General features: G+C 42.2%; 1 protein-coding gene across 5 annotated transcripts in view; it reads right to left on the bottom strand.

Moving 5' to 3' along the window:
• The window catches only part of LOC145343266 (sorbin and SH3 domain-containing protein 2-like), a 283373-nt gene that overhangs the window by 183144 nt on the left and 72364 nt on the right, over positions 1–27865 (bottom strand). The gene's annotated exons all lie outside the window — the stretch shown is intronic.

The raw sequence follows: 27865 nt of genomic DNA, 5'->3' as shown, positions 1-27865 counted from the left end.
CCTCTCTTTATAACTCAGATCATCAAGTCCCAGAGCATCCTAATAAATCTTTTCTGCTCTCTTTCTAGTTTAATAATATCCTTCCAATAATAGGATGACCAGATTTGTACACAGTATTCCAAGTGTGGCCTTACCGATGTCTTGTACAACTTTAACAAAACGTCCCAACTCCTGTATTCAATGTTCTGTCCAATGAAACCAAGCGTGCCAAATACCCTCTTTACCACTCTGTCCACCTGTGACTCCACTTTCAAAGAGCTATGAATACGTACCCCTTGATCTCTTTATTCTATAACTCTCTCCAGCTTGAAAAACAATCCTCTACAACCCTGTCTTCTGTGATCAAGCCAATTTTGTATCGAATTGGCTACCTCACCCTGGGTCCCATGAGATTTAACCTCAAGCAACAACCTATGATGTACTACTACCTTGTCAAAGGCCTTGCTAAAGTCCATATAGACAAGGATAGGGGGTTTTAGATCAGTTGAGCAGCATGGTCGGTGTAGGCTCAGGGGGCCTAAGGGCCTGTTCCTGCGCTGTAATTTTCTTTGTTCTTTGTTCAATCTTCAGGCACCTCACCTGTGGTTTTCAATGATTCAAATACCTCTGCCAGGAGACCTGCAATCTCCTCCCTAGTCTCCCACAACATTCTGGGATATATTTCATCAGGTCCCAGGGATTTATCTACCTTGATGCACTTTAAAACTTCCAGCAACTCCTTCCCTGTAATGTGTGCACTCCTCCCACATTACTATTTATTTCCCCAAGTTCTCTAACATCCATGACTTTCTCAACAATAAATACGCAGGAGAAATATTCATTTAGGATCTCACCTATCTCGTCTATATAAAATGTTTCATGTTGAAGTTATGGTTACCTGCTAAGTCATGGCAAATGGTTTCAATGTTGTAAAATGCAACATGATATCCAAAAGATTTGCCTTCCACTTGAGGAACAGCAACAATAAAAGCACAACAGATACAATTCTGTGGAAACATACCCAGAAGAGAAATAGAAGGGAAGGGCAGCAACCTGGACTCATCCATAACTGAGAGAATTGCTCAGGGATCCCACATGCGCACCCAACCATAACTCGGTTACAAAATCAGGTGAAAGTCATCCCTACCTTGGAAGACTCAAGCCAAGGATGTAATAAAACAGGATTTAGTGAAACTTTCCAGTTGTTACAACAGTAAGAAGGTAGGAAGAAAAATGCAAACATTAACCTTATCAATCTTTCTTGCACACAAACGACATTAACTTCTCCCTCCTGTCTTTGTGCTTAAATATTAATTGTATAATAATTAAGTGAAAAAGATACATGTTTTCAAAGCTTTTCATCTTGCACTAATCAGGACAGAATATGCAAGAATACCAATTGTAAAAGGAAGAACATTTACTATTGGCATTCTTGTAAAACCTGATGATTAAAAGCTTTGACAACTTCACTCAAGTTCTGACTATCTGCATAATAATTGTACAGGGATTAACTGGCAATTCTTCTAAATAGACACAAACTGAAACTGTCTTGTTGGGTTAGGAGGTGTGTGCTTGTCATGTACAAGTCTGTAAGTAAATATATAAGTTGGTACAAGATTGACTCCAATTCTGTCCTTTTGAACAGGATAACAATATCCCTGTACTTGCTGCTGAATCCAGAATCTGTTGTGTCCTGTTCCAATGATCTGTGATTAACAGTCAGTTTGTAAATTCAAGGAGAATCTTGCTCGGACGAGGGGGGACATAAGGAAGTATTTCCAGAATCGCAATGATATCCAACCAGGGTGGCTGGCAGTGTTGGTTTTCAGGGGAACTTAACAACCCATACCACTTTTTCTTCCACCGGAGGCAAGCCAGACTACCACAAGTGGCTAATTCTGGGAGTCAATGCCGCAAGGTGAGAGAGTTGGTTGATGTTTCAATCATCCAGTGTTATTTAGCAGGCCCAATTAGCAGAGCCAACAATATGATTTACTGCAGAAAGATACTATTTTTGATTCATGCATGCTTTTGGATTTAGCTGCCAAGGTCAGATACTTTTCATGCTCTTTTCTCAACACCAACTTTAGGATACTATTGTTTCTAAAACACAAAGTGCTACTCACCAAATAAATGCTTTCCATTGGGAAACAGCTTAGTTCAATTAAGTAGCTAATGTAATAGCGGAGGGACTTTGGAACTATTTTTTGCTACCTGATAACTCTTGTGGGAGAGTCTAGGACCAAGGGCATAATCTCAGGGTAAGAGGTCTACCACTTAAGTCAGAGATGAAGAGGGGTTTCTTCTCTTGGAGGAAAGTGAATCAGTGGCATTCTTTACTGCAGGGAGCTGTAGAGGCTCCCTGCAGTAAAGCATGTTCAAGGCTGAGATAGACAGATTTGTCAGTCAGTAAGGGAATCAAGAATTATGGAGATAAGGCGGGAAAGTGGAGTTGAGTTTTATCATTTCAGGTCAGCCATGATCTCATTGAATGGTAGAGCAGACTCAATGGGCCGAATGGCCTACTTCTGTTCCTACGTCTTATGTTCTTACCTCATGGAGCAGCTTCAATAATTCAGATTAAAAAGCATAAAAAGGTCTTTAACATATTGTTAAGAGATAGATTAAATACCAAGTAACTGCAACACTTAAAAGACACAATCCTTCATTATCTATCCATCAGTAGCTGCTGCTTAAGTAGGAACACAACTTTGCACTTACATATCATTGCTACCATGGTAAAATAGCTCTGGGTGCTTCACAAAACAGATTCACAAACAAAGTTTGACTTCAAGCCACATAAGGAGAAATTAGGAAAGGTGGCTAAATGTTTGGTCAAAGAGGCAGGTTTGAAGGAATTTCTTAAAGGAAAGAAGGTTGGAGCAGATGTTCCAGAACATAGGACTTTGACAGCTGAGGCCTGGACTAGTGTGCCATAGGCAGAGCAATGAAATTCAGAAATGTTAAAGATAACAGAATTGGAGGAGAGCAGAGATCTTGGAGAGTGCACTACTTGAGAGGTTACATTGATAGGAAGACAGCAGGTAATTGAGCAATTTCTCAAAACAGAAATGAGAACTTTAAAATGAAGATAGAGAGTCGGGAGCTAACTATGAGATCTAACCTTGTGTTTTTGGAGGATGGTGTAGCCAAGGTGCAGCACGGAAAATAGAAACCCTACAGTGCAGACACGGGGAGAACATGAAAACTTCACACGGACAGTGACCCAAGCTAGGAATTGAACCTAGGTCCCTGGAACTACGAGGCAGCAGTGCTAACCACTTGCTACCCACTAACATGGAGCTAATAAATAGGAGAGGGAGGAAGGTGCGGGGGAAGGATAATGGGTCCTAGGGATACCAGATGCAAGAATCAGAAGGAAAGTTATTGTAAATGACTCTTGGATGTGAACAAGACCAGTCCTGCCCAGCAGGGTGAGGGAGATCAGTAGAGGGGGGGTTGAGCTCCAGGTCACCGTCACAGAGGATGTCTTTGGGGACTTTGTCAAATGGTGGAAATCAGACTGGAGAGATTAAAATATCGAGTTGCAAAAAAAAGTAGTAGAGATTTGGCAGCTGACAAAACATCCCAGGACTTGAGAGCAATGGAGGTTGGAGATGAAGGTTCAGTTTCCAAAAGGAAGCGGAGTCAAAGATGGGCTTACTGGGGAAGAGGAGGAGGGCAGTACATAAGGAGATGGAGGTGACCTCATTTTTTTTCCTCACTGTTACAAGGTGTGGTGCTGATGCACTTTCGAATACGACTGTAAATTCTAGAATGTCATTGAAGAAAATGGAATTTTGCTCGTACACATTTTCAAGTTTTTTTTTTACGAAGGATAACAATTGTCAGTTCTATTTCTATATTTACAGTTTTCAGGGCTGCATCTGAGCTGCCTGAGAGGGAACAAGATGAAAAGCTATCCCCTGTTGGTAATATTTTAAGATAAGGACCTTCCATTGCTTACAGCAGAGCAGATTATTCTGACTTCAACAACTTTAAATAGCCGTAGAATTTGTTCTGTGGGTATCCTGATAAGATAAACCACAGCCAATCATGAGGTCAGAGTCAAATGCTACGGCACTCAAAGTAAATGTCAGGTTGGATCGTGCGAACATGAATAGGCTGAGATAACTGTGCAGGCTGGTCTTAAAAGTCCTGATCTGGAAGCCTTTCATTTTTATAAATAGATTGATGAATCAAATGATTCATTAGTCACTAACAGAAAGGGAATGCTAAAGTTAGACTTTAACAAAGATATGAATGCAATTTTATAAAATCATCTTGCCATGAAATTCGTACCTATTCCATACTTCCAATAATGTATTTTGTGGATGCAATTGCACTGATAAAGTGATAAAAATGTATGACTTGGTTTTTCTGCAAAACATTGTGCAACTGATGCATTTATAATCATCATCTATATAAAACATCTATCTATAGAATTGTCGTAATCTATGATATCTGTGGGATCTAAAGTGTGTCCAGAACACATTTTTAGAATGGAAATATTAGGCAGATTATCCTACTGAACCAACCAATAAACAATTAATACATCAACACTTGAGGGCAACAATGAAAAAATAGTTTTCTCCAATATTTTTCATCATCTTATTGCTTTTTTACATTCCTCACTATATAATCAAAGTCACTGCATTTAAAAGCCATCCACCCTCTGTGAAACACTGAAGGGTTGTAGAGAGACAACTTAAAAAGGTGCTTTATGTCTGTGTATATATACACACACACAAAGAGCAAAGAAAATTACAGCACAAGCCTGCACCAACCATGCTGCCCTCCTATCCTTCTGGGGACCAGATCCCTATATTCTCATCCTATTCATGTACTGGGGTGGCACGTTGGCACAGTGGTTAGCACTGCTGCCTCACAGCGCCAGAGAGCCGGGTTTGCTTCCCAGCTACGGGCACTGCCTGTAAGGAATTTGCATGTGAGGAGTTTGCACATTCTCCCCGTGCCTGTGTGGGTTTCCTCCCACAGTCTGAAAGATGTGCTGGTTAGGTACATTGACCCGAACAGGCACCAGAATGTGACAAGGGGAATTTCGCTGTAACTTCATTGCAGTGTTAATGTAAGCCTTCCTTGTGACACCAATAAACTTCCTTTGTCCAGACGTCCCTTAAAAGTCACTACTGTATCCGCTTCCACTACCTCCCCGGCAGCAAGTTCCAAGCATCCAACACCCTCTGTGTAAAATACTTGCCTCCTACATCTCCTTTAAACCTTGCCTCTTGCACCTTAAACCTGTGCCCCCCTATAATTGACTCTTCCGCCCTGGGAAAAAGCTTCTGACTATTCACTCTGCCCATGCCCTTCATAATCTTGCAGACACCCATCATGTTACATTCCGATGTAAAGATGCACTATCGCTTACAATGGGTAGCACAGTGGCACAGTGGTTAGCACTGCTGCCTCACAGCACCAGGGACCCCGGTTCAATTCCAGCCTTGGGTGACTGTCTGTGTGGAGTTTGCGCATTCTCCCCATTGCTGTGTGGATTTCCTCTGGATGCTCCGGTTTCCTTCCATACTCCAAAGATAGGTAGGTTGGATTGATTGGCCATGCTAAATTGCCCCAGATGTGTCAGGGGCATCAGCAGGGTAAATATGTGGGGTAACAGTAATAGGGCCTGGGTGGGATTGTCAATGGTACAATTTCGATGGACCAAATGGCCTCCTTCTGCACTGTAAGGATTTTATGATTCTGTCATTAGACACCAAACAACTGTATAAATTATGATTGTTGTTTTATAAAACATCCTAATTGTTCATCAGCTGAGAACTGTAAAAAAAAACTAAGAAACAGTGGAAGGAGTGATGTTATTGCTTGTGCCTTATTCAATACAGATATTTCAACGCAAGTAATGAATACTTGATAAATAATCTCAATTAGCTCGTGCTAATTGTTAGTGAGTTACGATGGGAAAAAAATCACAGCCATTCTACCCAGGGCAAGATCCCACACTGGAAGGAATGAAAGTGATGGAGGACAGAAAGCTGAAACTTTGCAAGCATTCTATTCTTCTCCCCCGCCATGCCACCACATCTTTAACGTGCAACTGAAAAGAACAGAAAAGCCAGACAGCAAGGCTTCCATTCAGTCTGTGAGTGTGACCTGGAGCTTCTAGTCATAAGACCCTAAGATAGAGAGCAGAATTAGGCCACTCGGCCCACTGAGTCTGCTCCACCATGGCTGATATGATTCTCATCTCTATTCTCCTGCCTTTTCCCCATAACCCTTGATCCCCTTATTGATCAAGAACCTATCTATCTTCGTCTTGAAGACACTCAATGACCTGGCTTCCACAGCCCTCTGGCTGAAGAAATTCCTCCTTATCTCAGTCTCTGAGGAGCGTCCGTTCACTCTGAGGTTATGCCCTCAAGTTCTAGTCTCTCCCACTAGTAGAAACATCCTCTCCACGTCCACTCTATCTAGGCCTCTCAGTACTGATCACTTGTCATTTAATTCCACGTACATTTCATCAGCTACTGCATCCAATTGAGGTTCAAGGAGCAGAATGCTTTCGATTAGGTACTCTGGACTTGACATGGAATTCAACCATTTCAGATTATAACTACTTCTATTTTCTCCTCCTCCAACAGCAGCTGCTAACAATGATTCTGCTGTTGGCATCTACAGTGTTGCCAGCGTGGCACAGTGGCAAGCGCTGCTACCTCACAGTGCCAGTGATCTGGGTTCAATTCCTGGCTTGTGTCATGGTCTGTGTGGAGCCTGTACATTCTGTCTGTGTCTGCGCGGGTTTCCTCCTACACTCCAAAAGGTGCATTGGCCATGCTAAATTCATCCCTCAGGTGTACCCAAACTGGTGCCAGAGTGTGGCAACTAGGGGATTTTCACAGTAACTTCATTGTGGTGTTAATGTAAGCCTACCTTTGACGGTAATAAATAAACGTTAAAACCGCAGCTCCATCAGAATCAATTTTTTGTTGTTCCACTTCTCCAGCCCACCCTCTTTTGGCTTCCCATCATTTGTTTTGTCATTTAAATTTTCCTGCTTTCCACTCTATCATATATATTAAACTGGAATCAAATGTCTATGTGTGCAAATCCTGGGGCAGCAGGGTGGCACAGTGCTTAGCACAGCTGTTTCACAGCACCAGAGACCCGAGTTCGATACCCAGCTTGGGTCACTGTCTGTGTGGAGTTTGCATGTTCTCCCTGTGTCTGTGTGGGTTTCCTTCTGGTGCTCCGGTTTCCACCCAGATTCTGAAAGATGTGCTGATTAGGTACATTGACCCGAACAGACACTGAACTGTGGCGGCTAGGGGAATTTCACAGTAACTTCATTGCACTGTTAATGTAAACCTTACTTGTGACTAATAAATTAAACTTTATATTTCCTTTTGCGGAAAGTAGGAATTGTTACAGCACAGAAAGAGGCCTCCTTCTCTGCTCCTCCACCAACCCTTCCCATCCTAATTTTGCTTTATCCCTTTCCTTGTTAGAACCTGTTATGTCCCTGACTTTGACAGTTCTCACTAAAAGTCAGCTACGTGAAACAGTGAGGCTGTTGCTAACTCTACAGACACTGCTTTATCTACACAGCATTTCCAGCATGTTTTCACTTGTTAAATTCAGACAGACAGAGGAATAGTTTAACATTTCATCCAAACGATGACACCTCCAACAACTGAGCAATCACTTTCTTACCGAGTTAGGTTTGATTCCAGTTCAATGCATATGTGCTCAAATACTGGACTGAGGTTTCAACTGAAAACTACACGAGTCAGAAACAGCTACTGAATGGGCCAAGTTGACACTAGCCGAGGATGACCCTAAATACCAGCCAGGTTAAATTCTCAGCCTTTATTCAGCATTCCGCCACAAGGCCATAAATCTACTTCGAACACTAAAAGGTGCAAGTATCATTCAAATTACAACCTGTAAATCAGCCTGATGTTCTTCACAGGACATCAAATACATCACAGTAAATTCCTGAACAAAAGCACAAATCATTACAGATAATACACTGGCTGATATGACGTCTGCTTCAGAAACATACTTAACCAAAAACAGAAAATGCTGCAAATCCTCGATAGGATTTGGCTGAAAAGGTCACAGACCTGAATGTCAACTGTTTCACTCTCCGCAGATGCTGCCGAGCCTGCTGAGTACTAACTGCAGAATGTTCTGCTTTATTGCTGAATTCCAGCATTTTGTTTTAGAAGTTCCAAATAAACATTGGGAAACAAAAAAAAAAATCAGTTCTGCCAATTGGTACATTAAAATGCATCACACTTGAAAGCATCAGAGATTCTAGACTTTACAAATTCGGGTTAGTCTTTCTTGGACACGGCAGCATTATGTGAAGTAACCTCAGGGTTAACTGTGCAACATTAATGCTGCTTTCATATGTTCGATAGATGACTATGCAGCAGCAATCATATCCAAAAGCTGAAAATGATTCACATTTCAACAGGCAAGAGTCAATGTTATAATGAAAACCACTTTTTCAGTAATCATCTAGACATATAATTAGTGCAGCATCCCACATTACCCACAATAACAAATCCAACTATTTAATAAAGTCAGGTAAATAACAAAGATATAATTAGTCGTTCTTGACTATTAGTCAATAGGAAGTGTATGACTTGTTTCCTATCTTGCTGTCTGATTTACCCAAGGAATACAGCTCCTTCAGCTGTTTTACAGCCTTCCATAAAAACAACTTCCCTCTCCCGTAAAACTTGAGATATTGGATTAAGCTGAACTGCTCACAAACAGTGATAAATTAGGGCTGGTGGCTGCCGCTATTTATGGGGTGGAGGTGAGAAGGCAGCCTGATGGTGAGTAAGGAAAGGAAGTTAATATTTGAATGGAGGTGCTTGGTGAACAAGAGCAGCTGAAGATGGGGCACTGCCTTGTGAAGGTTAAGTTCTTTAGCGTGTGGGGTTAATAACCACAAGTAAATTGAGGAAACACTTCTAAAGTTAGCACATTGACCACAATAAACGATGCCAGGCAAAAAGACTGAATGCAGCCCTCAGCCCTCGCATTCAACAGCATTGTGGCAGCTGAATTCGAGGTTGTATCTTTTTCGCCATTCCTCCATTAATCTGGCAGTTCCTGTGGTAAGAGTGGGACAGGGGTGGGGATGGACAAGGATTGCAACTGCCCTCAGAGCAAAATCAGCCCTAATTGAGTCTGTCATTGGCTGCCTGCCTCCGTGGTGAGGGCAGCTAGTGCATGTCTCTGGGAAACTCTGATGTATTCCTAACACCAGGAGAGCTATCCCAATGCGCTCTGTCAGTTTCCCAGCACCCACAACCTTCCCCCTATCTTGGCCTCCAGCCCATCTCCACAGAGTTGGGGACATGTCAGATTCCTCTTGGCCAGGACTGATTTTCCCCTGGGCCAACTGCCTCACCTGTGTAACTTCTAATGATCTCCAAATCACTGCTATCCCTCCCGAATGCCAATTCATTGACTTACAGCCCTACCCTCTCCCCTTTATTAGGGTGGCACAATGGTTAAAAGTGCTGCTTCACAGTGCCACAGACATGGGGTTCGATTCCCAGCTTGGGTGACTGCCTGTGTGGAGTTTGCACATTCTCCCCATTCCTGCTTGGGTTTCCTCCAGTTTCCTTCTACAGTCTGAAAGATGTGCTGGTTAGGTGCAATAGCCAAGCTAAATTCTCCCTCAGTGTACCTGAGCAAGTGCCGGAGTATGGGGACTAGGGGATTTTCACAGTAACTTCATTGCAGTGTTGATGTAAGCCTATTTCTAACTAACAAATAAACTTTAAAGTCTGCTCATGACCTCCTGACCAGCTCTCTGCTTGGCTGCAGCTTTTTGGGCTGTTAATCAGGGTTAGTTGTCAGACAGGAAGCCTGCAGGAAACATTTGAAAGACCTGTATGATGTCTGGGAAGCTCATACCTGTGGAAACTCAATTCCTTTCTCTCTGCTTTTAACATGGGGCTCTATAAATATCAGGGCCGCGGCTCTAGGTATCCACATTTCACTGATTGGAGTCCATGCTTCCCTAATTGATGGGCAGAGGCTGCACTGGGTCAAGAAGCTAAATGGGGGTGATTTTGTCAACGCTAAAGTAGGCACTATTAGCATGGGCAGGGAAACTGAAATTTATTGTAACTATAAACTGCTATTATAACTATCGAATAAAGATCTGCATTTCATTTGCACTTTTCAAAAACTCTGGGAATCCCAAAGTGCGTAATAGTTAATTAAGTACTTTTGAAATGTACTGAAGGAAACAATGTTGTATTTCTTTGTATGTTTAATACAATCTTCCCAAACTTGCATAGGACTTCTAAGCCAAATGTAGGTTTGGTTTCTTTGAAGATGTAGTGCAGGATTTCTCAGCAGACAGGTTCACTATAAAGATTCAACAGCTATTGTTAACAGGAAAGTATCACTGCATTGCCTTCAATCCATGTGCTGCTAGCTTAACTGGAGGCTGCCCAGAATGTTACCTGCTGGTCACATGGTTTACATCTGGGTTACTTGCTCATCAGTTTATTCTCTCTCAAAAATGATATCACAACACAAGGCAGGCAACTTGCACACAGCAAAATCCTCCAAATAGCAATATGATAATGACCAGATAATCTGATTTTGTATTGTTGATTGAGGGGTAAATGATGGCCAGAACACTCGGAATAACTCCCCTGCTCTTACAGAATCCCTACAGTGCAGAAGGTGGCCATTTGGCCCAGAGTCTGTACCGGCCACATTCCCATCCAGGCCCACACATTTACCCTAGCTAGTCCGCCTTTTAGTAAGGGGCAATTTAGCATGGCAAATCTGCCTAACCCACACACCTTTGGACTGTGGGAGGAAACTGGAGCACCTGGAGGAAACCCATACAGACATGGGAAGAATGTGCAAACTCAGTGACCCAAACCAGGAATCAAACCCAGGACCTGGAGCTATGAAGCGGCAGTGCTAACCACTGTGCCAACACATCATCTTCATCGATATAGTGCTCTTTTACATACATCCAAGAGGCCAAACAAGACTGTGGTTTAGCATCTCATCCAGAAGATGGCACCTTCAACATACCCTCAGTACCGTAGCAGAGTTTCAGTCTTGATTTTGGTTGGCGTGCTCATCTACTCCTGGAAGTTGGGTGGGTGGGGTGTGAAATCCCATCCATAATCCCCATAACCCTTTAGAGAATACAGGCCCAGTTTACACAGTCTCTCTCTTCCAAGGACAGTCCAGCCATCCTCAGAACTGGTCTGGTGAACCTTTGTTGTGCTCCCTCAAGCTCCAGGTCCCAGCTGAATTCACAATTTCAGAGTCAGAAACTGAGATGCTGCCACTGCCATGGTAACCACCCACCATTTATAATGCTCCCATTTCTAGTCACAGTGCTATGCCTGTGGGACAGTTGACCTAATCCCAATGATGTGCTGAAGAGGAAACAATAACACTCCAGATCACAGCCACTCATCAGGTCTTGATCGCAGTAGATCTAAAAGCTATTCAGGAGTCTGGAAATCTTTGCATGTACGTATGATAGATATGAAAATAAAAGTCAACATTATCAAGCAGAAAGGCCAAGTGTTGTACTGGGACAGAGAGCAAGACAAACAGCACACAAGAACTAGAAGCAGGAGTAGGCAATCTGGCCCCTCAAGCCTGCTCCGTCATTCAATAAGATCATGGCTGCTCTTTCTGTGGACTCAGCCCCACTTACCCACCCGCTCACCATAACCTTCAATTCCTTTACAGTTCAAAAATTTATCTATCGTTACCTTAAGAACATTCAATGAGGTAGCTTCAACTGCTTCACTGGGCAGAGAATTCCACAGATTCACAACCCTTTGTGTGAAGAAGTTCCTCTTATAATCTTATATGTTTCTATAAGATTGCCCCTCATTCTTCTGAATTCCAGAGAGTATAACCCCAGTCTACTCAGTCTCTCCTCATAAACCAACCCCCTCAACTCCGGAATCAACCTAGTGAATCTCCTCTGCACCCCCTCCAGTGCCAGTATATTCTTTCTCAAGTAAGGAGACCGAAACTGTACACAGTATTCCAGGTGTGGCCTCACCAGCACCTTATACAGCTGCAACATAACCTCGCTGTTTTTAAACTCCATCTCTCTAGCAAAGAAAGACAAAATTCCATTTGCCTTCTTAATTCCCTACTGCACCTGCAAACCAACTCCTTGAGATTCCTGCACAAGGACACCCAGGTCCCTCTGCACAGCAGCATGCTGCAATCTTTTACAACAAAATAGTAGCCCATTTTGCTGTTATTCCTACCAAAATGAGTGACTCATATTTACATAGAAGATCAGAGCAAAAAGGATTGAAGATATAATTCCAGCACCCACAGGAAAAATAAAAGATGGTGATTTCACAGCAACAGCTGTGTCTGTTATCTCAATTACAAGAAGTCACATTCCCTGATGCAAAACTGGTGAGAAAGTGGCTAGTTATTCTTATAACTGTGTTCCAGTTCCGGTCAAGTTAGTTATTGGCTGTGCGGAATTTGCATGTTCTCCTCCTGTCTGTGTTGGTTTCCTCCCACAGTCCAAAAACGTGTGGGTTAGGTGGATTGACCATGCTAAATTGGTCCATTGTGTCTGGGGCATTAGCAGGGTAAATACGTGGGGTTAAGGGGATAGGGGCTGGGTGGGATTGTGGTCGGTGCAGATCTGATGGATCAAATGGCCTCCTTCTGCACAGTAGAGATTCCATGATTCTATGACAGTGTTCAGATGGAATATGATGATACATCCTACTACTGACCACTGGGGAGAGGAGGAGACAGCAACAAAGTTTCCTGATGGGAAGAAACTGGCTTTAAAAAAAAAGTGGTTAAACTGACCCGAGTTATTTAATGTAAGGATCAGTAACAGTACATCTGACATTGAGAAAGTGCAAAGGGAGCGCAAAGTGGTCTTGCAGCAAGAAAGACCAAATGATAAAATTAGCCAGCGGTACAATATTAAATATCGTAAGTCAGCAGATGGTGGTAAGGCAGACGTTCTTTGGAGATTTCCAGTGAATATGGATTCATTTCTCGTCACTGAGTCACTTGTGAATTTACATACACAAATGACAAGAAACTCAGAAAGAAACTTGCAAAGATGTGGTGCTTAGTGAAGAGCTCAGGAATGTCATGAATGTCTGGCCCAGATGGTGTGATGAGAAATTGGAGCAGTGTTCCACACCTTGAAATGAACTGAGTGCAGATAAAGGCCATCTCCTATGGGGGCATAACAGTCATTATGCCACCAAGATTCAGTGGGAGATTGTTCGCGGAACTTCATCAAGATCACACAGCGATAGTCTGAATGAAAGCAGTAGCAAGAGGCTGTTTTTGGCATCCAAAAGGTAGATAGAGACATTGAAGATTTGGTGAGAAATGCGCATCAGAATGAGAAAACATCCAACCAAGGTACCTTCCCTTTCATGGTCAAAGAAACCCTTGGGAATGAGTACATGTCAATTTCTTTGAAGTGGAAAGAAAGCTTTATTTTCATCAACGGATAGAACAAATGTTGAGTCTGTCCAATATCACAAGTGCCAAAACAATGGAGTTTGTTTGCCAGAGGTGTTGTTGTCAGATAAATGGTTCACAGTTTACATTGGAAGAGTCTGAACTATTTGAGTAAGAGTAACTTAACTCCAATACCTCCATATCAGCCTGGATTGCAGAAAGAGGTGTACAGATTGTGAGATTGTGTACAGATTTTTGCTGAGTGACAAGTTAGGCAGTAATTTCTGTTTCACTTTGACACAAGCTGGATCATTTTCTATTCTTAGAGTAACCCCACAGTCTACAACACCTTACTCACCAACAAGATAGTGTTAGTTGAAGCTGGACGTCAAACACAAGATGAGCCACAATATACCAGGCATGAACTTTTTGAGAGTTCAGTGCTGGTCAGAAGGTCATGCTAAAAAACCATCGTGTTGGTAAGAGAAATGTGTGATTGGAGTTGTGGTAAATGCACTCACACATCTAGCCATGATTGGAGAGATATTCCACAAGCTTCACTTAGATGGATCGTTTTCATGACAGAGGAATTCTGGCTAAGGGAGAGCATGAGAAAACTCCTCAAATCCAAATTCCTCCCACAGCCCAAAGTCTAAACCAAAAAGTAAAGTTCTAGTATTGCAGAATCCACAGGTAAAGCAAAGTGATTTGGGGTCTTTTGTTAAGACAACTCAATGTCACAGTCCCAACCATCGAGTGGAGTTTTAAAGTTTACTTATTAGTGTCACAAGTAAGTTTACATTAATGATGCAATGAAATTACTAAGAAAATCCCCTAGTCACCACACTCTGGCACCTATTCTGGTACACTGAGGGAGAACTGCACATGGCCAACGCACATAACCAGCACATCTTTCAGACAGAGAGGAAACAGGAGTATCCGGAGGAAACCCATGCAGACAGGGGGAGAATGTGCACACTCCGCACAGACAGTGACCCAAGCTGGGAATTAAACCCAGGTTCCTGGCACTGTGAGGCAGCAGTGCTAACCAGGTTTGGCAGAGTCAGAAATGTGGAGAGAGCAGAGGCAAGCTAATGGAAACAGGAGATACTGACCCAGAAAGAGAAAGAAACCAGCTGAGTTGATTGAAAGTATGTAGGAAGGAAAAAGAAATAAGCTTTTCTTTCCATTATTTCTTGTCAAATGATGATATATTTGTTAAACACATGTTGGTGTCAAGGAAAAAAAAAATCACGTAAATCCCTCTGGCTGTTACTGGTCATTATATATATTCACAGCCAAGACAAACCCAACCTGTTAAATTTTCAGATATTGGTCAATCATATTATATGTTGGACAGAGGTCTTGTGGCGCAGTGGGTAGTATCCCTGCCCGAGTCAAAAGCTCTGGGTTCGAGTCCACCCCAGTACCTGATGGCCAAATAGAATGAGTTTCAATCTGCAAATCTTCCCCCACACACCATTGGTTGGCACTAAGAGTGGGCAAGTCTCCTGATCAGCCACACTTAATGTAGAGTGGCACCACTCAAGCTATAAGCCTAAGGTGACAAGACTAGCGACCTGTTCCAGGAATGACTAACTATGGAAACATTAGATGCAGGAAGAGAATTGAAATGGAATATGTACTTGCACCATTTTAATATAAAAGTTGTTCTTAAATTAGGGAGAGAATGGGGTATAGTGTAAGATCATTATGCTATATTGTTCTCACCTTCTGTTGGGGGTGTAAATAAAGTTAAATCAATCACAGCAATTGAGCATGTGCTACTACACTGAGTGACACTACTCAGTATAATACTCCCATCTATTGGCTCTGTCTACACTTACCACTCAAAAGCAGCCAGCATTATTCAGGACCCCACGCACCCCGAACATTGTTTCTTCCACCTTCTTCCGTCGGAAAAAAGATACAAAAGTCTGAGGTCACCGACCAACAGCTTCTTCCCTGCTGCTGCCAGACTTTTGAATGGACCTACCTTGCACTAAGTTGATCTTTCTCTACACCCTAGCTATGACTGTAACACTACATTCTATACTCTCCCATTTCCTTCTCTATGAACAGTATGCTTTGTCAGTATAGTGTACAAGAAGCAATACTTTTCACTGTATCTTAATACACGTGACAATAATAAATCAAATCAAATAATACAGAACATTCATTATTTATACCAATTACCTAGCTCTATATTGAGTAGCTCCATGCAGTCAATATTACAGACACACCTCGAATGGTTGATCATTTCTTGGTACTCCTAATGAAAATGCAGTTTCAGGAATCGCCTGTTCCTGGAAATTTTTAAGAGTCCGTGGAAAATGGCTTCTTACATAGATTCAGGAAAATGTACCAGCAATTACAAGTAGGTCACAGTCAGTCAGTCTCAGAGGTGTTATCTTAGACGTATTCAGAATATATAGGGCATTATATACCGAGACAATGAAACTAGCGTTTTATTTCATTATTGTACAGCTCCGAAAAGAACAAAGGCTCAGTGACGATCTCATGGATTAAATATAAAATTTGATTATCTGATAGATCTATTTTTTCCCTTTATGTATCCAATAATAAATAACAGAAAACGATTTGAAACCAACTACTTATGGGACGATGGCACAGTGGTTAGTACTGCTGCCTCACAGCCCCAAAGTTCAATTCCCAACTTGGGTCACTGTGTGTGTGGAGTTTGCACATTGTCTGCATGGGTTTCCACCGGGTGCTCCAGTTTCCTCCCACAGTCCAAAGATATGTGGGTTAAGATGATCAGCCATGCTAAATTGCCACTTAATGTCAGGGGGAATAGTGAGGTAAATAAGTAGGATGATGGAGATAGGGCCTGGATGGGATTATTCTCGGTACAGATGTGATGAGCTGAATGGCCTCCTTCTACACTGTAGGGATTCTTGGGATTTTATTATTATACTAAATATGGCAACTTTAAAATTCTAATGGGATTGTGTTCGGTTCTTGACGTGAATGACATTTTTGCATTACTTACCTCGCCTTAGCATTCCACTCATCTCCTGCCGAATTTAGTGCAGGATACCAGGAGAACACCATGTAATTGCAGAGATTACCACAGTATCTGACACACAGACAGTAGGTATTCAGCCTGCCAATGTTGGATTGGGACAGGTGATAACCAGAGATTGCTGAAGTCAACTTCATTATATTTTGGAGTCCTACTCAGAGGGCCAAGCCCAAAAAGGTACCTTCTTGGAAGGACCTTGCATTTGCTTATGTGTAATGCAATTCAGATTTTTGACTGGATCCAGCATTAGATTTTAAAAAAGGACATGCTGTGGAATTTTGCATGCATTGAGGCAGTTCACAACAATACCAAAAGTGATGGAAACAACAATTTATGTTGCATGACAAGAGAATGCTGATTGGCTGGTGATTAGTCTCTGATTGTAGGCAGTTCCATGGAGAATGCACCAGGGAACAGTTAACTGCCAAACATGGTCTCCTCATGCAATATAACTTTCTTTACTTTTGGCATTCTTGCAAACAGACCTGATGAGGAGTGTAAGACAAGAAGCTTTGACTGTATGTCTTTTTTTTTCAGCAACTCTCAAGTTCTGAACTACCAAATGGCTTTTTAAGATTAAATAAAGGCAAAATGCTGTGAATGCTGGAATCTGAAATAAAAAGCAGATAATGCTGGAAAATCTCAGCTGGTCTGACAGCACCTGTGAAGAGAGAATAGAGCCAACGTTTTGAGACTGGGTATAAAAACGTTGGTCCTATTCTGTCTCCACAGATGCTGTAAGAAGTCTCACAACACCAGGTTAAAGTCCAACAGGTTTATTTGGTAGTGAACACCACTAACTTTTGAGGCTGTGCCCCTTCATCAGGTGAGTGGGGAGTTCTGATCACAAACAGGGCATATAAAGTCACACACTCAGTTTACAGACTACTGATGATTAGAATGCAAGTCTTTACAACTAATCAAGTCTTAAAGGTGCAGACAATGTGAGAGGAGATAGCATTAAGCGTAGGTTAAAGAGATGTGTATTGTCTCCAGACAGGACAATAAATGAGATGTTACAAGTCCAGGCAAATCATGGGGGTTACTAATAGTGTGACATGAACCCAAGATCCCAGTTGAGGCCGTCCTCATATGTGCGGAACTTGACCAAGCCTCAGAGCCCTGAAAGATAGTGGTGTTTGCTACCAAATAAACCTGTTGGACTTTAACCTGGTGTTATGAGATTTCTTCCTGTGTTTACCCCAGTCCAAGCCGGCATCCCCACATCCACAGATGCTGGCAGACTTGCTGAAATTTGCCAGCATTTTCTGCTTTTATTTAAGATTAGAGTTGCACTGCTACATTTGAGCCAACTGTCTCTTGGCTGAGACAAGAAACTGGCCATGCAACTGAAACTTACATTACACTTCTAAAAGAAATATTACACCAACTATCATAATCTACTGAGTCTTGTTTTCATTTGATTTCCTTGATGCAGGTGCTGAATACAGGATTGTCTGTTACCTCTTCAGAATACACAAATCAGATATTGACACCGCAATTGGCCAGGGTGCTTGAGTAAGGGCCCTTTATGCCCATGCGTTAATTCATTACTAACCCACATACCATAGCCAAAGTAGCAAAGAACTTTCCACCATGAACAATGTCCTTGTAAATAGAAGTCAAAATGGGGGATTACACAAGAGGGAGTTCAACTACTTCACTTTTACTTTAGACAGAAAGCACTCTAAAAGGGTGGGTGACTGCTATTTGCAATACTATAAGAAAGTCTAAAATCAGACTAAATTTATAATCAGCTATTCATTAATTATGTGAGGACATTAATAACATGCTTCAGTCAGCAGACATATGCTACCACTGAAAGCCATTAGAAATCTGGCCTTTCAATGTCCCAATACTACTCATAACTTACATAATTAGCTTCACTTTCTCTGTGTTGGAATCAACACTCATCACAAGGTAGTGATTTCTATGAATATGTTTTATCCTCGGATTTCACCTCATCAATTTTTCTTCTTTGTGCTTTCAAATATGGGCAACATGGTGGCACAATGGTTAGCATTGCTGCCTCACAGTGCCAGGGAGCCGGGTTCAATTCCCGATTTGGGTGATTGTCTGTGTGGGTGTTCTGGTTTCCTCCTACAGTCCAAAAGACGTGCTGATTAACTACATCGTCCATGTTAAATTCCCCTTCAGTGTACCCAAACAGGCGCCAGAGTGTGGCAGCTAGGGGATTTTCACAGTGACTCCATTACAGCGATGTAAGCCTACTTGTGATACTAATAAATAAACTTTTAAACCCAGTCTTGACAGTAACCGTCACAATTTTCACTGAATCTTTTCACACTGTCCTTTGTCCCACCGTCTACAGTGATTCCTTCAGCTGTTCACCTCCCACTCATTGGAATTTCAGCTCTAAATTCCTCTGCCTCTCACATTCCTCTCTTCATTTAAGATATCCTTAAAGCCCCACATTTTGGGAAAAAAACTTTCCTAATTTTTCCACCTTTCACTTGACTTCTATTTTGCTTATACTTTTAAGAAGGAACTTTTCCCATTATTGTTTGTAAATTAAAATTATTTAAATAGATCTACTAATTGATTTTTAAAATATGTACCAAGCATTATGGAGATTTGTCTTTGATTAGGATAGGATTTACATTCCATTCACAGCTTTAACTCTTACTTGGTGACTTCTTAGCTAGGTAGTTATCAAGTCAGCGGAATTTTGGAAACTACAGAGCATACCACATAGTGCTTCATTTAAATGGTAATGTATTGGTACTTGCGTGGATTGAGGGGTCAGGCTGGGAACAGAGTCATAGTAAAGAAGGATGAGCTCACAGCCAGCTGCAGCAGACACAGATGGCATTGTGTAAGGATGGGGCCCCTATCAACCTGAATCAGGAGACATTAGCACAGGGCACAGTGGAGTTATGTGGAGAGGCTACAGGTCACCCACACAGAGTCACTTTGTATGTAACAATCCCAACCAAATTGAGAAGCATGAGTCAAGTAGACATTCAGAACACTGCCCCACTCAGAATTGTGAGGATGCAGATGGAATTGGCAGTACAGACTGAACTCACAAGGTTGTTTTATCACAAAAATGCTTTCAAAAGAAGAAAAAAGGTACAGTATAAGGCCCTTTTGGCCCTGCAGGCCCGTGCCGATCATGATGCTCCAGTCAAAAAAAAATACCTTCTGCCCTTCCTCGGTCTGTATCCCTCTATTCCCTCCTTATTCATGTACCCGTCCAGATGCCTCTTAAATGTTGCTAATGTGCCTGCTTCCACCACCTCCTCTGACAGCACATTCTAGGTACCCACCATTTTCTGCTTGAAAACCTTCCCCCAGACAGGTCCCTTAAATCTTCCCCCTCTCACTTTGAATCTGTGCCCCCTTGTAATCGACACTTCCACCCTAGGAAAAAGCCTCTGACTATTCAACCTGTCTATGCCTCTCATAATTTTGTATTTTGGTTCACCAAAGATGCTTAGTACAACTGTATTATTGGGAAAGCATCACACTTCACATACAGGAAGGTAAACCTGACAAAACGGAGAAGGTAGGGGAGGAGCAGAAAGCAATCATAATCAGGCCAGTTTACTCAATGGGAGAAGTTTCCATGGTTAGGTAACATCTCCACAAACAAAATGCCAGAAACTCATAAAATCCTAATTTTTAGAAACTATGGAATAGATTTGACATAAGGAAAAAAGCCAGTCAAACATCACCCACATTCTTTGTCATGCAACAGGATAATCCCAGCAGACTAACCATAGGAATAAGGACCAAAGATACATCTAGAAATCCCACCAGATTTCATTTCCTGTACTCGCAATGAGTGAGAGTTTATGAATTACCCTTCTAGTACACAGGATCCCACAAGTATAAATTGGGCAAAGTAATAACAGGTACAGGTGGCACTTATTTTATAGAAAAGTCACTAGCTGTCCTGTGAAGTGCTTTAATCAAGCTTACTGAGGATGATAAATCCAACCCGGAAATATGGGCAGGATGAATAGCTGGCACAGCAAATGAGCAAGTGTCCCCCAGGAAGGGGTTACAGTAATAAAATGGGGCATGTATCTGCTTTTGATTTTTAATATTATCATAGATATATAAGGTCAATGTGGTTTAAAATTGGCTATGGTTGTCTGGCTGAAGGCTTGTGTTTCTATGACAATCATCAAGGCACGTAATGGCTGCATAATAAACTGGGACACGTCTCTGCTAAACACAATCTCTGTTTGAGTCAACATCCAAAAATTAATCAAGTCAAAGGCATTTGCGTGACAAGGAGTGACTGTTTAATTTTAATGCATGCATTAGAACAACAGAGCAGGGAATTTCAAAAAAAAACTGGGCAATTAAAGATGACATGAAATATCCCTCCATTATTACCTTTCCTTACAATGGGTGAAAGCTGCATTGTGGGCTCAATTTTCCTGTTGATTTCAACAGCATGTAAAAGTTAGAACTTTGTGTCCTGGCCAATGTGTAGCCCTCGAGTCAACATGAGATAAACAGATCATCTGGTTATCATCACTTTGCTAAAATAGAAGCAAAATGGTGCAGATGCTGGGGGAGGTCTGAAATAAAAACGAAAAAAAAGCTTGGAAAATTCAACCTGTCAGAGACACAGGGTTAACAGCCTGAATTTTTAGGATGGTGAAGTGGGGGGGGGGGGGGAAGAGTCTGGTGAGCTGGAAAGTTGGTGGGATGCTGATACCCCGAAGCCATTTTATACTCAAATGAGTGTTGATTGGCAACAGGCAGGACTTCTGTTCTCACTTGGACCGAAGTCCCATCTTGGAGAGCTGCTGGCCAATCAGATCGTCTTTATGGCAGTGGGCGGCATATTATCCAGGTCAACAGGATTACTATCAAGCCTACCAGACCTTGAGTTTTTTTTTACTCATGGCAGGTAGGCTACTAATTTTGGCACCCACCCACCGAGTGAATTATGGGGCTCAACCGAGGGTTGGGTGGCAAAGTGATGGACTGAGCCCCTGACCCATTTCCTGTGCACTTCTCCTCCACCCACCATTGCTGCCAAAACACAGCTGGTGGAGGGAGTGGGGAGGGGAGCGTAAATTCAGCCTACTATTTTTCTGTTTCGATCAATGAACATTTCATTTAATTCATCTCTAGAGTATCTGTTCTAAAATTTTCACTTAAAAATATTCCTCGCCGTGGACTCTCCTTGCCACCATTTTGATCAAGAAAGGTTAAGTGCGGGGCAGCCTTGTTAACATTTATTTTTTTTTTAAAAAACTCTCTACTGATACCCTGTCAAAATGCGCCTTGTAAATAAAGCCCTGCTTCTAAAATCCTCATAAATCTTCATCCCATAAGTTGAGCTACCAAGTTACACGAAATGTGTTTTCATAAATTATGCTTGTAATGAAAGGCAGATTATAATATTGTGTTACAAGGCACCAGACTCGAGGCGACAGAACAGCTGACTGGTATTGCGTTCGCATTCAGAGCCAGGCTGATCTACGGCACATATAATACATGTTTCACTCTGCTAAAGACTCAGAGATCTCCCTTGGTTAAAGCACAGATCGCACAAGTGCTCCAAGGCATCAAATGCCATTCACCGACTTTGACATCAGGCTCACACATTGTCAACTGCGAGATCTCCAGTTGATTCACCATAAATATGTTATTAAGCAGCAACTCTGACACAGCTTCTAACATGTGCAGAGAGTGGCAACTTTATTTTCAAACAATGATGCCTGTATTTTTGATTTGATTTATTATTGCTTCATGTATTGGTATACAGGGAAAAGTATTGTTTCTTGCATATTGTACATAGAGAAGGCAAGGAGAGAGTGCAGAATGTCGCGTTACAGTCATAGCTAGGGTGGAGAGAAAGATCATTTAATATAAGGAAGGACTATTCAGAAGTCTGATGACAGCAGGAAAGAAGCTGCTGTTGAGTTGGTTGGTACATGACCCCAGACTTTTGTATTTTTTTCCCCCCAACAGAAGCAGGCGGAAGAGAATATGCATTGCATGTGTTAACAGTGTCTGATGAATCAACAGGTAGATCAACCTCATACGCAGCGAGGATCAATGAAGTGTTCATGTATGAAGACTAGTGAACCAAGAGAGACAGAATTCTTTAACCAAAGCATAGGTACTGGGGACATGATTGTTTGCTCAGGCAGTTTAACTGGTACATTTACCATGATACAACTTTTAAAATCAGTTAGCTACAAGTTTGCCTAACTGGTCCAATGACTACAGTATTTATTGTACACTGCTTCAGTCTGCACATAATGCTGAACCACTGAGCCTCAGACAACATGAACGGGAGACTGAAAAATATTCCACATTCCTCAAAGGGTTCAACTGTAAAAAGCTTCCGAGCAATGTTTGCTAAAATGTGATAAAGATCATTTGTTTCCTTTCTACACGCCCAGATCTAAAACATTTTTATGGTGATTAATGGAAATTCAGGGATTCTTGTTTTTATTACCAGAGATCAGACTGTGAGAATTGGTTCAAAGCCTTGAGTATAAAGAGGAGATTCTCCGGGAGGGTTTTTACAAAGGCTCAAATGCTGGCACAATAAATCACAAACACCATAGTCAAAAGCTGCCTCGTCAGTGATCCAACGACATAATTACCAAAGCAAAATTATTGAATTTGGTCCCAAAAGCTGAAACAGTTCCCAGAATAAGGTCAAAGCCAAGGTTATTATTACAATGAGAAGTTGCAACGCAAATGCATGTCAGAATTTAGTCTGGTGAATTATGGCAACAAGAATCAAGGATTTTTTTTCCCCCCCCCAAATTTGCTCTCCTCTGGTAGCACAGAATACTGAATGATTCTAAGGGCACACACATTCTGGATGGCCTGTTATTGCATTGTTGGTAATTCAGCCTTTGCACAGTTGGTAACAATTACGTTTTGCATTTCACCGAATGAAAGATGGAAGCCACGATTCTCCCATCCCGCAGCACTTTTTTTAAGCGCTGCGGGCCAGGAGATTCTCGCGTCAGCCGATTTGCATGCATCGGGCACGAGGCAGTGCCAAGGGAGTGGGGTATATGGGGGAGGAGAGCATATGGATGAGGGCTATTGGTGGGGGGGGAATCCCGCTGCCACTCTTCATAGGGATTTGTGGGGGAAAGAGAGAGGGCGATGATCAGGGCACCAGCAAAATTGGGCCATGGCAGGGGATGAAGGTCATGATGTGGGTATGCCGGCGTTGGACTGGTGTAAACACGGTAAAAAGTCTGACAACACCAGGTTTTAGTCCAACCTATTTATTTGATAATATACTCACTAGCTTTCGGGGTTACCCCCTTCGTAATCAGTAATCTCTAAACTGTCTGTGCTTTATATGCTCTGTCTGAGGCCAGAACTCTCCATTCACCTGACGAAGGGGGTAACCCCGAAAGCTAGTGAGTATATTATCAAATAAATAGGTTGGACTAAAACCTGGTGTTGTCAGACTTTTTACAGGGGATGAAGGGCCAGCGATGTGGGGGTTGTGGGGCTGGTCAGCGATTGAGCTGGCCAACAATCGGGAAGCCATCTGAGGGGGGTCATTGCGCATGCCCCGATCTCGGCTCTGACTGATCTGTAGGGCGGTACGGTAGCACAGTTGTTAGCACTGCTGCTTCACAGCACCAGCGACCTGGGTTCAGTTCTTGGCTTGGGTCACTGGTGCATTGACCAAAAACAGGTGCCGGCCTGTAGCGACCAGAGGAATTTCATAGTAACTTCATTGCAGCGTTAATGTAAGCTTCACTTGTAACTAATAAGTAAACTTTAACTTTAGATCGGTGCATGCGCAGTAGCCCGCTCAGCGCACTGATCTCAACCCCTCCAATGGGGATAGGCCTCACCCCCTCCTAGTTTTTAATAATATTCACACTGGTGACCTCTGCAGTACACAGAGTGTGAGAGATTCTTCTCAGAACTCCCGCTGAAAAAAACCAGCATGAATTACTCCAGTTTTGATGCGAATTCGACACTTCAAATCTTATTGGGAAATTTCCAGCCAGAGTTTCAGCAAAGGTTGCTGTCAAACAAAGCAAATTTGACCATAGTCTAACATTAGCAAAGACTTGGTTGTAATAAAGTACCGTGTAAACAGCTAAAAGGCCAGCCTGCTTAAATGTGATTTCGCTGTAATTTTCAAAACTGGTTAATGGAGGCACTTTCAACTGATCACAAGTACTACCACTCAGGAGTGTATACAAATCTAATCTAATTTACCTCTTGATTTGCTACCAAGTGTGGAAGTCAATGGTGAAGTAAATGAATTACAGTGAGACAAGGTGAATGACACAGATGAAATGTAACACCTTTTATTATAAAGGCACAAATTAAGAGAGTTTAACCTTGCAATAAAGAAGCTGTTAACAATAGACGTCTGTTGACAGCACCAAGCAACCAATGCACACAATGGCAATAACTCATTGCCAAGGATTAACTGCAATGTCCTCGCCCCAAGCAGATGCCCAAAATGTTACTCTTTTAAAAGTCTCTCAGCCTTTTAAACACAACATCAATCTGAACAACGTCAAATCACACAAATATTTCCACAAATCTGGAGGGAATTCATGTTTACATGAAGGACCAAAGTGCTGCAACATTTGTCCTGGGGCAACTGCGCAGGATCAAAAAAGGAATTTTAGATTCAGATGGCAGCAGAAACAAAATCACTGGATATATTCCCTGCACTTGGACCTCTTCAGAACCAACCAAAATAAATCTGATCTGCCACCTTTGTCCAAGAGGAAAGTTGCTTCAGGGGACGGAAGAGATGCATGAAAAGCTTTCTGTTTACACTATGGCCATCCGCAAAACAAACAAAAATAGTAGGGATAAGGATGTTTCCTTAATTGGAATAAGTTGATCAATCTTCATAAACATTTATTAGAAAAGAAAAATAATGAAAGAACACACAATTTATATTCATGAAGAAAAGGACACAGACCAGTGGATTGTAACAAGCTCCAGCACTGTTCACATTTCATTATAGAATCCCTTCAGTACAGAAGGCGGCCATTCGGCCCATCGAGTCTGTACCAATCACAACCCCACCCAAGCTCTACCCCCACACCCCGTAACCCCATGTATTTACCCTAGCTAGTCCTCATGACACTAACAGGCAATTTACGATGGCCAGTCAACTTAACTTATACATCTTCGGAGTGTGGGAGGAAACCAGGGCACCTGGGGAAAACCCACATAGACATGGGGAAAATGTGCAAACTCCACACAGACAGTGATGCAAGCTGGGAATCGAACCTGTGTCCCTGATACTGTGTGGCAGCAGTGCTACACAGTAAGAAGTCTCACAACACCAGGTTAAAGTCCAACAGTTTTATTTGGTAACAAATGCCACTAGTTTTCAGAGCGCTGCTCCTTTGTCAGATGACATCGCAGCAGTGCTAACCATTGTGCCACTGTGCTGCCCAGAACTTAGCATTAGAAAGCCAGTGTGCAAGTGCAATCATACTTTATGGCATTGGAACTTCTGTCCTTAAGCAGTTAGCTGGCAACTGGAATTGTCCACATTTAACACATCTGTGACAATGCTGGCTTTCTTTGTGTAAGAAATGGCTACTATACTCTTGTATACATACCTGCTGTCAGAAGCTTTCTTGACCATTCCATAGGGTTTCAACTGTTGCAGGACTACGTAATTCCTGCTGTGGTCCAGATACAATCAACCAGATGGAGGAACGATGTTTTTCAAGCTCATAAACTCATCACTATTTAATTCGCAAGTGAATGTAATGCTCTGAAACTCAACCAAAGTTCTATGGCTACTGAGCAAGTGGTTTCTAGGCAACAGGGTTGGAATGGGAACAGAACTGACAGGCGTTTTTATTCGAACACAACTCACCTCTGTTATTGTTAGTGCTGGCTAGTTAATGATCAACCACATCTGCAGCAACTTTAGTCTTTGCAATTGTGAATTAAAACGGTTCACCACAGTCAGTCAGTCATCTAAAAAAGAGCTTCATTGCTTCTTGTTTCTAGGCTATTAACTTCACATACCCGAGAAGTCTGCTGAAAGCACTCCAAATGTGCGAGAACATTTCAGGCTAATATGAAACAACTGCAATATTGATAATACATACATTGTTCTTCAGCTGACCATGCTGAAGGGGAAGATTTAAATTGAAAATAAAAGTTATTTTCCCAAATTGTAACTACATTTGGTTGTATTGTTCCACTGAACAATTTCCTAAAGGATGATTGTAAGATCTAAGGCAGACTCTGATTTATTTTGAGACGAGTTTTTAAAAAGGAAGAGATGGTTCTCATTGTGGAGGGAGGATTGTAATTTTGGGACTGGAACATTTTTTCTACGTGGTATTTAGTGACCGTACCGCATAAACATTCATAGGTCAGGCATTGCACAGGTCAAACGCAGTGCAAGGCCGCGTTGCCTCACAAAGTACTCTGACCCCAGCCTCCCTACGGAAACAGTGTGATATTTCCAACCTAACAATTGCAGTGCTTTCCATGCCCTTGGCCTCTCCAAGTGAGACTTTCATCTGTCACTCAATGTTGACAAATTTGAGAACAGGCTAATGCCATTGGAAGGAATGTGATACAGCCTCTGTATGAATTGGCTTCTATTGGTTTCAGTGCAGAAACGTGGCCATCGCTGCAAGGTATTTTTTACTTCAATTTATCAGGATATTACAGTGTGTGACTAAAGTCTCTCTGAATTATTAATGAAACAGGCATTCTTGGATAGTCACTTGACTGGGGAAGTCCGCAACTTTTCATCTCCAACAGAATCATTCCTTGATAAAGACAGTTGTTGTACCTCTACCATGTACTGTCGAACGCTGAACTAATGTTGCTTGCCTATTCCTCTTCACTTCACCTGCAACCCTGAGGAGACCTAATGCCAAAATCAAGACACGGGCCCGAAAATTGGGAATCACAGGTTGGGTCATTTCCTGACGTCACGTTTCCAACTCTCAAGGGGTTTAAGTCGCTGGGAGTCAGGTAGGGCTGGAGTCAAGGATCTTATGTCCAGAAGCAAACCAGAGGTGGCAACAAAGGCATGCAAGTGGTGAGGTAGACTGGTTAGAAGGCCCACCGTGGTCAGAAGACCTGCCTCAATTCACAGGAACAGTTCTCCCCTTGTGTATGTAATTGTTAGACCCCTAGCACTCACCTCCATACCCCTCAAACTTCCATGTTTCCTCATACCCCTTTATGCAGCACATCCCATCCAGACCTCTTCCTTTACCCCACTGTAACCTCCAATTCATCCTCCATACCCACGTTACCGGGATCCATGATCCACAGAACCTTGAGCCACATGACAACACTGGCAAGTCTTGAAATGCTACTGAAACTGTCAAAATAAGCAAACAGGCTTTGAACATTTCTTTTGAAAAAAAGAACTGCTTGCCTGAC

This window comes from Carcharhinus amblyrhynchos, chromosome 5 (genome assembly GCF_965287045.1).
Source record: "Carcharhinus amblyrhynchos chromosome 5, sCarAmb.v2.hapA, whole genome shotgun sequence".
Taxonomy (NCBI): Eukaryota; Metazoa; Chordata; class Chondrichthyes; order Carcharhiniformes; family Carcharhinidae; genus Carcharhinus; species Carcharhinus amblyrhynchos.
The sequence above is the reverse complement of the archived record's forward strand: the minus strand, read 5'-3'. Positions and strand labels throughout refer to the sequence as shown.